The sequence below is a fragment of the Coregonus lavaretus genome (genome assembly GCF_964263955.1).
Source record: "Coregonus lavaretus genome assembly, chromosome: 4".
In the NCBI taxonomy this organism is placed as follows: domain Eukaryota; kingdom Metazoa; phylum Chordata; class Actinopteri; order Salmoniformes; family Salmonidae; genus Coregonus; species Coregonus lavaretus.
In genome coordinates this window covers 63,999,335-64,011,331 of record NC_139991.1, presented here as the reverse complement: position 1 = coordinate 64,011,331, position 11,997 = coordinate 63,999,335, and positions in this window count along the sequence as shown.

Genomic DNA, 11,997 nt, shown 5'->3' with positions numbered 1-11,997 from the left:
ATAAACATAAAGCTGGAGCCTGAGGACAGTGTCCAAAAGCACAACATCACTATTAATCATAAAACACCTCAAGTTATTTGAAAGTTCTGAGGACAAAGAACACACAAACGCACAATGCCTCAGTGATTAACAGAAGTATATCACAGATCACAGAACTATATCAGGGTGTCATTTCTCAGGCAGAAATGTAGATAAAAATAATGAAATCCTGTTCCCCAAACAAGTGCAAGAACCACAGAGTCAAGAATAGGTTAAATATACAAATAAAATAAAATCAATTAAAAACAATAGCACATCAACATAAAAACATATAAACATAAAGCTGGAGCCTGAGGACAGTGTCCAAAAGCACAACATCACTATTAATCATAAAACACCTCAAGTTATTTGAAAGTTCTGAGGACAAAGAACACACAAACACACAATGCCTCAGTGATTCACAGAAGTATATCACAGATCACAGAACTATATCAGGGTGTCATTTCTCAGGCAGAAATGTAGATAAAAATAATGAAATCCTGTTCCCCAAACAAGTGCAAGAACCACAGAGTCAAGAATAGGTTAAATATACAAATAAAATAAAATCAATTAAAAACAATAGCACATCAACATAAAAACATATAAACATAAATCTGAAAGCATTGCTCAAACTCCCGTAACAGTCCCGTTATTTTATCTTTGAACCGCTTCATGTCTGCCACATGTTGGGTCGCGCACACATTTTTCAGACAGGGGAAGTGAGCTGCATCACCACCGGCAAGTTGCGTCTCCCACAATGACAGCTTCAACTTGAAAGAACGTATGCTGTCATAATACTGCGTGACAACTTTGTTGCGCCCTTGCAGCTGTTTGTTCAAGTTATTCAGGTGCTCTGTAACATCCACCATAAATGCAAGGTCCTGCATCCATTCTGCAGAATGAAATTCTAACACTGGTTTGCACTTTTCTTCCATGAACTGTTCAATTTCTTCTCGTAAATCAAAGAAACGCCTCAGCACAGCACCTCGGCTTAACCATCTTACCTCAGTGTGGTATGGCAGGCCATTGATGTGGTCTTTCTCTCTGAGAAGGCTGTCAAACTGACGGTGATTCAGGCTTCTGGATCGGATGAAATTAACAGTTTGGATGACCACCTTCATGACGTTATCCATCTTTAATGACTTGCAACACAAAGCCTCCTGGTGCAAAATACAGTGAAAAGTCAAAAAATCACGTCCTCCATTTGCAGATTGCACTTTCTCTCTGAACTTTGTCACAACGCCTGCTTTTTTCCCAATCATTGAGGGCGCACCATCTGTAGCCAGGCTGACAGTGCGGGACCAGTCCACTCAGACCCTGTCCAGCGCGCCGACGAGTGCGGTAAAAATATCAGCTGCTGTCGTTGTATCTGTCATCGGCACCAACTCCACGAACTCCTCGGTGACGGTCAATGTGTCATCAACTCCGCGGATGAAAATGGCCAGTTGTGCAACATCTGTAATGTCCGTGCTTTCATCAATTGCAACCGAAAACGCAATAAATGACTTTACTTTTTGCTTCAACTGGCAGTCCAAATCCACTGAAAGATCGGAAATCCTGTCTGCAACTGTGTTTCTTGTCAGGCTGATATTAGCAAAAGCCTGCCGCTTTTCAGGGCACACAATCTCCGCTGCCTTCATCATGCATGTTTTTACAAATTCACCCTCACTAAATGGTTTTGAAGCCACTGCGATTTCATTAGCAATGAGGTAGCTAGCTTTCACTGCAGCGTCACTGATGTCTCGGCTGTGAGTAAACACAGACTGCTGTTTCTTCAGACCCGCCAACAGTTCATTCACCTTCTCTCATCTCCGCTGTCCTTGAAAGTTGTCATATTTGTCGGCATGAAGACTCACATAGTGGCGACGAAGGTTATATTCTTTCAGCACTGCAACATGCTCTGAACACACCAAACATACAGCTTTCCCATTCAATTACGTGAATAAATAGGATGACCATTTTTCTTGGAACACTCTGCACTCTGCGTCCACTTTTCTCTTTTTTGACAGAGACATATTGGGGCAATGAGGGTGCCAAAGCACATAATGTTAAAAGTAGAAGCCGTAATAAATATCGCGGGCAAAACAAAGTAGCTCATTGGCTGCACGTGCTTGACCAACTTGCTCTGCCCCGGTATAAACAGTTTGCTTGCTTAACACAATTGCTATTGCGCCATCCAGTGGACGCAATTGGAACAGCAGTTTATTTTATTGAAAAATTGCAGCGCAATTTTATACTTTACAATTGTTTTTTTTGTATTTTTTTAAATCATCTTGCAGGCCGGATTAAACCCGTTTGCGGGCCTGATCCGGCCCGCGGGCCGGACGTTTGACACCCCTGATTTACTGTATGTTAAAATGTAAAAATCCACCAATACCCAAAGTGTATATTTACACCTCTAGTTAGAAAGTGACTTCATATCCATCATCCTCCTCTTCCTCTTTCTACTCTTCCTCCCCAGTCTTCCACTCTCAGGGGGAGATCACGAACAGGGAGTCAAGAGAGAATGGGGGTACCATTCTATTTTTGGGGGGCTACCATACTTAATTTTTGAAATGGTAGGTCATGGCCAGTCCCTCTTGCGTCCTGGGTTGTGGTTAAAAACATGGTTTTATTTATTTGGCGTTACAACCTTGAAATGCTTTAGGTTGGTCTCAAAGAAAACAAGCTTTGAAACCACTACGCTATTATTCTATAGCACTATACAGTTGTGGTTTGGGAGCTGTTACGAAAGCCTATATTTTAGCGCTCGAAAGAAAATGGACTCTGGCGATATCATTACAGTTTTTCTCAATTGCTAAAACACTAAACCCTATTGTCTGAACCAAATGCTCAGTTGCCTGAACCCACTGATTGAATCAATCACTCTTTTGGCAAAACCATAAGCACTTTTCACCTGTTTAGACACAACTTGCCAACACATTTTCATTGTGATGCACCCGTGCTGCATAATGGTGAGCACATGTGACAAAAGTCAAACACAATTAGAGCACAGGTATCACCACTTGAACACAACAACTCAAAATTGATCACACTTGTGGCTAATGATGTGAGGGAACATATACAGTAAGCCAGTTCAGAGAGCACTGGTTTGTGAGGCCCTACAATGGATAGAAATCTGAGAGGAAGAGTTTGTGTGAGAGGAGGTCGAGGTGGTCGAGGTGGTCAGCGAAGACAAAGAACAGTAATATCTGATGAAATCAGAGCTACTGTGATTGACCATGTTCTTGTCCATGGTATGAGCATGAGGGAGGCTGGACAAAGGGTACAACCAAACATCAGTAGATTCACTGTGTCCACCATAATCCGAAGATTTAGAGAAGAGAACAGGTAATTACCTTTTTTTGACATTATAGTACAGTATGTAAATGTTGACAGCAATTACTGTATGACATACTATATACTGTACCACAGTATACTGTAAGTGAATATATGTTTCAGTACATCACTGTACCAATGTACTGTAGTATTGTAATGGAGGGTTGGTCTAACTGTTTGTAGGCCTAGTATTCCATGTATATTTTTTGTAACTCCATGTTCTCTTTTTGTAGAATTGAAAGACTGCCACATGGGGGTGGGAGGACAGATATGTTCTCCCCACACCAAGAGACCCTAATTGTTGATATGGTCCGTAAGAAAAATGCCATTAAACTGAGCGAAATTCAGCAGAAGATCATTGAGGACCATTTACATTTTGAGGGTGTCAACAGTGTCAGCCTCTCTACTGTTGATCGTGTCCTCAAGCGCAACAGACTGCGCATGAAACAGCTATACAGAGTGCCCTTTGATCGCAACTCAGACAGAGTCAAAGAGCAAAGATTCCAGTATGTACAGGTTGGCATATATCCAGACACATTCAATGTTGATTACTCTAAGTAGTGATTTACTGTAGTGGCCTAAATCACTTTTTCCGTATCACTTACAAAACTATATCTATTTCTACAGAGGGTTTTTCAACTGGATGCAATGGAAAGACCCCATCAATACATCTACATGGATGAAGCTGGGTTTAATCTCACCAAAAGGAGAAGGAGAGGCCGTAATGTGATTGGCCATCGGGCCATTGTTGGTGTTCCTGGGCAGCGTGGTGGCAATGTCACATTATGTGCTGCCATCAGCAATCATGGGGTTGTCCACCATCATGCCAACCTGGGGCCCTACAACACTCACCAGCTCCTCATTTTCCTCAATCACATGCGAGATGCTTTGTTAGGGCAGCAGGATGAGCATCCCATCTATGTTGTTGTTTGGGACAATTTGAGTTTTCACAGAGCCCTCCAGGTTAGAGAGTGGTACAATATGAACCAAGGTTTTATCAATCTTTGCCTTCCACCGTACTCCCCTTTCCTAAACCCCATTGAGGAATTCTTCTCCTCATGGCGGTGGAAGGTATATGAACGCCAACCTTACACCAGGGTAAATCTCCTGCAAGCCATGGGACTTGCCTGTGGTGACATAGGTGTGGAGGCATGCCAAGCCTGGATACGGCATGCCAGGGGTTTTTTCCCCCGTTGCCTGGCCAGACAAAATGTGGCCTGTGATGGGGATGAAGTCCTGTGGCCTGACCCAGTACGGAGACATGATGCTGTGGCTGAGTAATGCACTTATTTGTATATTTTTGTACTTTATTTTTACATGGGCTTACTGTACACAAGTGGCAAACGCATAAGATTTCTGTTTGTTTTTACAAGTGCTACATGTAAATGCACAAGATTTCTGTTTTGTCTTTTTGTACAAGTGCTAAATGCACAGGTTTTTTTTGTTTTGCAACATGCATTTAGCCTACAGTGAACAATAAACATTTATTTCTCCAGCTTCATGTCCTGAGCATTGTGTTTTCTATTTTTCTACGTAGTGTTTAGTGACTGTTCAGTAGTGTTTTTTATTTTGATTGACTCGGGGCACGATTTGACAACATAGTTCAGTTTTGAGCACAGATTGAACTGTTTTGAGGTGAAAGTTTGGTTTTGCAAGAAGAGTCTGAGGTTTTGTGAATGTAGCTTGAAAATTGGGTTTTGTGTTCACAGTTAAGAGAAAAGGAGAGCAGCTTTCAAGAAATGTGTCTTAGCAATCGAGAAAAACTGTAAAAGCACTCTATTTTCCAGGAGAGCCCACCTCAGGGAGCAGAGAGAGTACAGTATATAGTGAGAGGGATCTATATGGCTGGTCTGACTGCTATAAAGCTCCGTTAGGGAGCTATAATGTTCAGGTTGTGTGGCAGGCAAAAATAATTAACATATCCCATATCCTGGTTACAAGTTACAACAACTGGAAAGAGAGAGAGAGAGAGAGAGGGAGAGAGAGAGAGAGAGAGAGAGAGAGAGAGAGAGAGAGAGAGAGAGAGAGAGAGAGAGAGAGAGAGAGAGAGAGAGAATGATAGAGTGAATGGGAAGGAGGCCAACACCAGACCAGTTTCAGGGTCCATTGGCTGGTATAGTTATTTTTATGAAAATAAATGTGTAAGACATTTTTCAGTTTTACTGTATTACAGCAATGGCCATAAAACCATGTTCATGTGTTTCTGGAAGACAATAAATCCCTCTTCAATCATAGAGGCCCGAAGTCAGGGTTTATAAGCCAATATCAGTTAATTATTTTGCCGTTAGTCAACCGGGCAGGATCTGAATAACGACTGTTATAAATTATCCTCCTAAAATGTGAGAAATTCATACTTAAACTTTTTGGCTGTAATGTAAAGCAAAGCAAAAGGAAATGGGAAGGATGTAAAACACATGGGATAAATGACTGGTTTTATGGCGGCATGGACATAATGGAATAGCGGTTTAAATGTGGTTGATTTCCCTCTATGACTGTGGTCATACATTTTGACCTGATAACGTCCCAGTGAACTAATGAGGAAGCACCATGTTGACTGTTGTCCATCTCAAGGTGACAGCTGAGGCAAATAAAGGATGTTTTCTCTAGTTAAACACAGAGAGCACACACACACACACACACACAAACACATGCACACTCACACACGCACACACACACACACAGACACACACCTGTTTGAACACTCACAAGGACATTTCCCTTTCAAAGATGATGTGCCATTCACAGATAAGTAAAAACAAACGTAACTAATGTATGTACCAGCCAGGTACCTTCAATGGCATATTCTGGGACACACAACAAAGTATACTGTGAAAATAGAGAAAGAAGATTGTACAGTACAGAAGCTTAAAGGATAATTGAATTGAAACTGCTAATGTGAGACTCTGTTTGTAGTGCTGAGCGATTAACCAGTATGAAGGTTATTTTACTATTTTTTAACAACTAATTGATCAATGTCAGTTCAATTATTTGAATTTCATTACCTTAAGTTTGTTTCTGTAGAGATAAATCCGATCAAGCCCGGAACTGTGCGATGTAGTAGGGAGTTGTAGTTTCCAACAGGCCAATATTCTACATAGTTTAGTGCAGAAAACATAGTAATATTCTACAATGACCATAATCCATTGAGCGCCTACTTGTCTGGTTTCTTCTACAGTTACTACATAAAAGAGACAGAAGAATGCGTGATAGAGAGGCATAGAGTAGTTGCTTCGCAAAGTATCTCTACCTGAAAATACAACATTGATAGTTGGTTTTCAGCAGTCATAAGAGTATGCCTTATTTACTTTGAAGAACAAAATTGTGATTTTGTCAGACAGAATAGGCAGCAGCTCTATAGAGATGAGATGATGACTTGGAATTAAATAATAACGTAATCAAATAAAACAAATGTAATATACACAACAACTGAAATATTTTATTAATGTAAAGTAATGTGAATAAATTATGGTTAATAAGTGATAAACAGTCATGGGAAGTCACTACCATCATGGGACTTGTATTAATTGTTTTATTCTGTGTTGTTACAGCATTCAACCCACATAATTCATTTCATGTTTTTAATGTATTTATCAAAACCGAAAAACGTGATTAATTTGTATTGTATTAATCAAACCGAAACTGAACAGACCTCAAAAAGCATTAATTGCTCAGCTACTACTATGTTGGCAAGCGTGACCGAATAAGATCCCCTAAGTGGTACCGTGTAAGATCCCCTAAGTGGTACCGTGTAAGATCCCCTAAGTGGTACCGTGTAAGATCCCCTAAGTGGTACCGTGTAAGATCTCCTAAGTGGTACCGTGTAAGATCCCCTAAGTGGTACCGTGTAAGATCCCCTAAGTGGTACCGTGTAAGTGTGAGATCACCTCTGTTATGGAGTCCGTACCATCTGGGAACCCCCACTGTGACAGGGGTCTTGGGAACAACCTGCCTGGGTTGAGAGGAGGAAGGATGAGGAGAGTACACCCAAAATAAAACAACAGGAGAGAAGAAAAACAAACAAACACAGGGCTAGTCTTACAGCCACCTGCTCCACAGACCACTTCCCCTACACCCTAAACCATAAACTGTACTCAACCCCAGTAAACCTATAGCTACTAGTTGTAACTGCCAACTCACCCTAATCACCAAACCAGATTCTAAACCATTACAATCCCCCAGAAAAGGATTCATTATTTCAATCTGAGTTTGTTTCTTGTACTCTTTGTTTCTTGTGTTCCAATTAGAACAAAATAAGGTTTTCATAGCAATGCCATAGAAAAAACATTTTAGGTTCTCTGAAGAACCTTAAATGGGATGGTTCTTATTTTATACAAATAAGGTGTTGAGCCTTTCAAGTGAATGTTATTGTTACCAGTACCACCCATGACTGTGTTTGTAGCCTGGCCTCAAAGACATAACATAATAAAAGTAAATCTGTGGCACTCAAATTAGTATGATATGTTACGTAAGGAGGAAGGTTGCTCGGGGCAGATGGGTGGGCATATAACGCTAACGTCTTGCAATCCAAAGGTTGCATGTTTGAAACACATCACGGACAACTTTTGCATTTTAGCTAATTAGCAACTTTGCACCTACTACTTTTTAGCTACTTTTCAACTACTTAGCATGTTAGCTAACCCTTCCCCTAACTTTAACCCTAACCTTTATCCCTAACCCTAACCCTAACCTTAACCCCTAGCCTAGCTAACATTAGCCATCCAGCCAGTGTTAGCCTCAACAAATTGGAATTCGTAACATATCATACATATTGCAAATGCGTAAAAATATTGTGTGAATTGCAATTCGTAACATATCATACAAATTGTAATTTGCAACATATCATACGAAATGGATGATGGACATCCACAAATGAATACATACCATATGAAACGTAACATACATCATACTAAATGGAGGGAGACAGATTTACATTTACTATGTTATGTCTACCCGAGTCCAGGTTGATGTTTACTAGTGACAGAGACATGGTTGTTGCATTCATTCATTTTCAGCCCTGTGGCCGTCACCAAGTGAAGATCCAAAGTGAATGTGTTATCATTAAAATTAATATATATATATTTTTTAAAGGGGTAGATCAGCTTTAATATTGCAGATAGATTGTAACTTCCATCAATGTAATTGCCAGGACAACAACCTCTCTCCCTAAACGTGGTCAAGACAAAGGAGCTTATTGTGGACTACAGGAAACGGAGTGACAGACACGCCCCCATTCACATCGACGGGTCTGTAGTGGAGCGGGCCGAGTGCTTGAAGTTCCTCAGTGTCCACATCACTAAGGACCTATCATGGTCCAAACACACCAACACAGTCGTGAAGAGGGCACGACAATGTCTCTTCCCCCTCAGGAGGCTGAAAAGATTTGGCATGGGCCCTCAGATCCTCAGGTCTACAGCTGCACCATTGAGAGCATCTTGACAGGCTCTATCACCGCTTGTGCTCGGCATCCGACCACAAGGAGCTACAGAGGGTAGTGCGTATGGCCCAGTACATCACTGGGCCGAACTCCCTGCCATCCAGGACCTCTATACCAGGCGGTGTCAGAGGAAGGCCCTAAAAATGGTCAAAGACTCCAGCCACCCAAGTCACAGACTGTTCTCTCTGCTACCACACGGCAAGCGGTACCGGAGCGCCAAGTCTGGGACCAAAAGGCACCTGAACAGCTTCTACCCCCAAGCCATAAGACTGATGAACAGTTCATCAAATGGCTACCCGGACAATTTACATTGACCCCCTTTATTATTTATTTATCTTAATTGTATGTTATGTTATTTATATTTGAGTACCATAAGATTAATTAATCAATCAATCAATGTACATGCAAAAACATAGATATTGAAACAAATAAAATCAACCTGCAATAGAGCATGCCGGGAAATATGATAATGATGAGCGTGGTTTTGGTTCAACTTTGGTTATTAACACCAACACCAGGGTTCTTTTACACCACTGAGTGTTAATTTAACTCTTTAAAGTGTTAATTTAACTATTTAATCAACACTATAAATGTTACACTGAAAAATCAACACTAGTTAACACTGGCCAATTTGCTGTGTGCTATGAAAGGGACACATCTGCAGGCTTCCATACATTTCAACAACTTATTCGAATTCTGAATAACGGTAGATGCCACGTCAATAACTCCCCACTTAACTCAAAGGTTCATGGAACCTTAAGAACCATTTAAGAACCTTCATTATTTTCAGTGTGCCAAAGACACTTCATACATTTAAACTCCATGGTAACTCCATGGTAACATTGATTGTTATTCTCCTAGAAGCAGAGAAGACTAAAAAGAGTTATCACCTTCACAGCTTTGAGTTTTCACATCACACTCACTGAGATAAGATTTAATAACTCAAACTTTAATGAAGATGGACTGAAACCATCAATTATCAGGGCGCCACTCTGCTACAAAGAACACATTAGGAGTCTCGTCTGAGTTTGCATTGGGGGGGCACACACACACACACACACTCATTCACACAAGTCATTGATTAGGCTGTTATCAGAACACTAGACTACAATGTGAGCAGGGGTAAGACACACACACAGTGCATTGATTTAGCTGTGAAAGAGACCCAGTGCAGCGCTATCATCATCGTCTTTGTTTCCACTCCCACCCATCGACAGTATCAGCCCAGACACACTAATGTTAAACCACCCCTTCCTCCAACCCCTCCCCTCTGAATACTTACCGAATGTTTACTACACCTGGACATCGTAGAGTTCCCACTCTCTCTCTGTGCCACCCGGTGGACCACACTAAACAGGGCCGGAGAGGGAAGGAGCTGACACAGACAGACAGCTGGAGAATGTCTCCCCTGCTGGGCACATACGTACATCAATTCAACGTCTATTCCACATTGGTTTAATGTAATTTCATTGAAATAACGTGGGGAAAAAGCGTTGATTCAACCAGGGTGGACCCCACTACACTACTTACTGGGCTGTGCCATGACAGGAGGGGACCTCCCACATCAGCAGTCTATAAATCATTACCCCCTCCGTCAGTGGAGGAGTGGAACATGTCTTTACATAGACTAGGGTTGTGCCACACTGCTCCAGGGCACATGCTGTATGTGGATAGAAAGAGGGAACAGAAAGAAATAGGGGGTCAGTACTTCAGGACTCTCGTTCACTATGTGAGATGTGTTTTGGCCATATACAGTGAGGGAAAAAAGTATTTGATCCCCTGCTGATTTTGTACGTTTGCCCACTGACAAAGAAATGATCAGTCTATAATTTTAATGGTAGGTTTATTTGAACAGTGAGAGACAGAATAACAACAAAAAAATCCAGAAAAACGCATGTCAAAAATGTTATAAATTGATTTGCATTTTAATGAGGGAAATAAGTATTTGACCCCCTCTCAATCAGAAAGATTTCTGGCTCCCAGGTGTCTTTTATACAGGTAACGAGCTGAGATTAGGAGCACACTCTTAAAGGGAGTGCTCCTAATCTCAGTTTGTTACCTGTATAAAAGACACCTGTCCACAGAAGCAATCAATCAATCAGATTCCAAACTCTCCACCATGGCCAAGACCAAAGAGCTCTCCAAGGATGTCAGGGACAAGATTGTAGACCTACACAAGGCTGGAATGGGCTACAAGACCATCGCCAAGCAGCTTGGTGAGAAGGTGACAACAGTTGGTGCGATTATTTGCAAATGGAAGAAACACAAAATAACTGTCAATCTCCCTCGGCCTGGGGCCCCATGCAAGATCTCACCTCGTGGAGTTGCAATGATCATGAGAACGGTGAGGAATCAGCCCAGAACTACACAGGAGGATCTTGTCAATGATTTCAAGGCAGCTGGGACCATAGTCACCAAGAAAACAATTGGTAACACACTACGCCGTGAAGGACTGAAATCCTGCAGTGCCCACAAGGTCCTCCTGCTCAAGAAAGCACATATACAGGCCCGTCTGAAGTTTGCCAATGAACATCTGAATGATTCAGAGGAGAACTGGGTGAAAGTGTTGTGGTCAGATGAGACCAAAATCGAGCTCTTTGGCATCAACTCAACTCGCCGTGTTTGGAGGAGGAGGAATGCTGCCTATGACCCCAAGAACACCATCCCCACCGTCAAACATGGAGGTGGAAACATTATGCTCTGGGGGTGTTTTTCTGCTAAGGGGACAGGACAACTTCACCGCATCAAAGGGACGATGGACAGGGCCATGTACCGTCAAATCTTGGGTGAGAACCTCCTTCCCTCAGCCAGGGCATTGAAAATGGGTCGTGGATGGATATTCCAGCATGACAATGACCCAAAACACACGGCCAAGGCAACAAAGGAGTGGCTCAAGAAGAAGCACATTAAGGTCCTGGAGTGGCCTAGCCAGTCTCCAGACCTTAATCCCATAAAAAATCTGTGGAGCTGAAGGTTCGAGTTGCCAAACGTCAGCCTCGAAACCTTAATGACTTGGAGAAGATCTGCAAAGAGGAGTGGGACAAAATCCCTCCTGAGATGTGTGCAAACCTGGTGGCCAGCTACAAGAAACGTCTGACCTCTGTGATTGCCAACAAGGGTTTTGCAACCAAGTACTAAGTAATGTTTTGCAGAGGGGTCAAATACTTATTTCCCTCATTAAAATGCAAATCAATTTATAACATTTTTGACATGCGTTTTTCTGGATT